The sequence below is a fragment of the Tupaia chinensis genome, unplaced genomic scaffold (genome assembly GCF_000334495.1).
Source record: "Tupaia chinensis unplaced genomic scaffold, TupChi_1.0 Scaffold000272_1, whole genome shotgun sequence".
Taxonomy (NCBI): domain Eukaryota; kingdom Metazoa; phylum Chordata; class Mammalia; order Scandentia; family Tupaiidae; genus Tupaia; species Tupaia belangeri.
The window spans coordinates 2,694,588-2,698,137 of record NW_006159754.1 but is presented as its reverse complement, the minus strand read 5'-3'; positions in this window follow the sequence as shown (position 1 = coordinate 2,698,137).

Below are 3,550 nucleotides of genomic sequence, written 5' to 3'. Positions count from 1 at the left end.
CCTTTATATAAGCCAGGTAGTGAAAGTTAAATAAGTAAACATACTCAGGTCAGCTCTGTGGCCTAATGGTTAATGGAGCCAGATCCTACATGGCTGACCGCAGAATCTCAGCCCTGATGGCTTGTAAAACACACTGCGGGTATGAGGTTTCTGAGTGTCCCAAATCCTGACAGGATCTGATGAGGAAACGGAGAACAAGGTATTACAGTGTGACCACATACCATGGAGGGTGCTTGCTCCCTTTTTTTCTCTCCCTCTGTCTTTCTGTCTTTGGCTGGTACACATATCCTCTAGCAATTAAAAAAAAAAAAAAAAAAAAAAAAAAAAAAAAAAAAAACACAACAGAGACAAATAGTATTTTAAAAGGCATGAACAAAAAGGTAATCACTATAATAAAAATACAAACCATTTAGTTACAAATAAAAAATACATAAATAAATCAAGCAAAGCAAATACATATGTATGTGTGTGTGTGTGTGTATAAAACAGAGGACATACAGCAAATATAAAGTACACATAACTACAAATCAAAAATCACAATTGAGACATATCAGTTTTAACAACAAATGTGACTGGTCTTAACTCTCACTTAAAGAAAACAGGTTTCAAGCTATCCTACAAAATAAAACCTAAATTTATGCTGTATACAAGAGACAAATCTAAAACAAAGTGACTCAGATGGGCTAAAACATAAAGGTATGGAGTACTTCTTTGAGGAATTTGAAGTAGATGTACTTTTCCTTTCTTCTCCCACTAAGTATAAATAAAAGCCCTAGGAGCCAGCAGGCGGTGTGGTGGTGAAGGTGCTGGAGTCCCACATGGCTGCTTACAGTTTGAGTCTCAGACCCGGCAGCTTGAAAATCACACTGGACGTGTGTGCTTGCATGCCCAAACTGCCAAAAAAGAGAAGAGAGGAGAAGGAATTGTGGTATGGCCAACCCGCTGGTGGGTGATTTCTTACCTTTCCTCTCACTGTCTCTCTGTCTCTCTCCAGTGAACACAAGTGCTCTATGACAAAAACCAAATAAATGAATAAATAAAAGCCCTGGATATTATATATAAAGTAAACATAAGCAGATTCTGACAGAAGGAAAGAAGGTGAGAAAACAGGAAACTAAGGAACAAAATGATGATGAGTTCCTTGGGTTTTCTTTTCATTTCATATATCCTAGACTTGAAGCTAATGAAACCAGCAGCCTGGAAAAGACTAGGAATACAGGTGTAATATACAAATCAAAACCAAACCAAGCCAAACCTAAACAAATCCTGTTCTCTCTAGTCAAATGTACAGGAAAAGGGCAATTTACCAAGACAGAAATGTATTCTATTCCAATTAAACACCATTGCATAAACTGTGGCCTACCCCAGCCATGCCAGAAAAGGCCAAGTGGGAAGACAAGACTTGAATCCTCATGAGATTTTGACTCAACTGAATAAATTGAAAAGCTACCTCAAAAAATAAGAGAATGAAACAAGGTAGCAAGATAGGATATAAATATACACAGGTCAACAGACTTTTTACTCAAAAACAAAATTGAAAATCAGGATCAACTAGAACACAGTATTTATAACACATTCTGATGTAGAAAAATGCCAAGGAATAAATTCCACACATGTTTGTAGAAAGCTTCACAATTTCCTGGAAGACAACAAGTAGACCTTAACAAATAGAAGGATGTATACCACAAGACTTTGAGAGAAAACAAACAGGCACCACCTCAGAGGGCATCTGGGAACTAGTGACCGTGAGGTGAGGTTTACTTCAGGTTGAGAAAGAAAGAAAGCATTCCAGAAGAGTTCGAAGCTGTGAGAAATTTTGCTTATAATGAATCATAAATTCCAAAATCTAACATGTAAAATTTTTAGGAATTGGGAAGTAAACAATAGAGAATAGGGAATTTGCAGGATAGGGTTTGGTAAGTAAGAGTGACTTTGGTATCTGGGTCTTCTTGTGATAAAATCAATGACAAAAGGCATAACAAGATTAGTCGTAGTGGCCTCAAGATAGATATATAGGGAAGACTGTTGGAAAATAGGAAATGATTGATGTTTTGGGTTCTTCTTCACTCCTGACAGTGAATAATTTCTCAGGTCAAAATATCTTGGATTTGGGACCAGCAGTTAGCGTAATGGCTATGTCGCTGGACTCCCATGTAGTCAAGTGAGCTTCGAGTCCCTGACCTGGTGGCTTAAACTCATGCCGGGCATGTGTGCATGCGTGCCCAAGATCCTGAGAGAAGAATGAAGGAGAAGGGATTGTGGTGTGGCCATCCTCTTTGGGGGATTTCTCGCTTTCTAGCTCTTTGTCTCTCTCTGTCTTTCTGGCGAGCGCACACGCCCTATAGCAAAAACCTCTCAAAAAAAAAATATCTTGGATTTCATTTATTTTTCAAAACTATCAAACTTCTCTTATACCCTACATCTAAAAATCGAAACATATGCCAGAGATAGAGATAAAATTTTCACAACACACATAACCAAAGAGAATAACTTTTAAATAACATGAAACTCCTCAAATTTTGTAAGAAGACAATCTAGAAAAAAATGAACAGAAGATCTGACAGTTCACAGGAGGAGCTAAAGAGGCCAATAAATACATGAGAACATACTCAGAATCATAGTAATGATAAATGAGATGTAAAATAGCCAGATATCATTTTACACTTAGAAGATAGGCTAAACATTTTTGAATTTGACAATAGCAAAAATAGGCAAGTAATTAGGAAACAGGAACTCACAATCAATTGAGATAAAGTTGTCTATTATATCTAAATACTCTTGACCCTGAATATAGTCTCTGATCCAAAAAGTCTTCCTGGTGTAAATCTTAGAAATTTTCTCTTTTCTGTAAGGAGATATGTATAGGATATCTATGGCCATGTTCATAATTTTTTTAAAAATTGGAATCAAATTAAATGTTTAACAGAGAAAGTAGAAAAAAATCAGGGAAACCATAGGGAAGTAGATAAATTAATTCCCTATGTTTCAAAATTATGTACAATTGTAAGTGAAAACAGACATCAAAGACTGAAAAGCGCCAAACAAAACAAAACACCTTATACATCCCATAGGAGCAATGGTAATCTCTGTATATAGAGGAAGGGAAGTGAGATAAGAGAGGTATAACTGAATCTTTAATTGATTTTAACAAAAACAACCTGAAACAAATATATTGCATTGCTTTTTGTTTATTCTGAGAAATAATCACCAGAGTGTTGCATGGTTCTTAGTATGGTCTACATCTGCGTGAATAATTTCACTTTTTAAAAAATTTACTTTCTATTTATATTTTGGAAAAAGTAAGAGTCTAAACATGTTTCACCTATTTTTCCTTAGAAGAAAATATTTCAGTATTTATTTTAATATCTCAAAGGCCTTTTAAACAGACTGCTCAAATAATGTCAGGTAAGTAAGTGAGGAATGAATGAAGAAAAAATGAGTAATGAATTAATTATACTCCTAAGAGCCTCTGCTTTTTTTTTCTTTTCTTTTTTTTCTTTTTTTTTTTTTTTTTTTTAGGGGTTTTTTTTTAGGGGCTGTTTTGTCACCC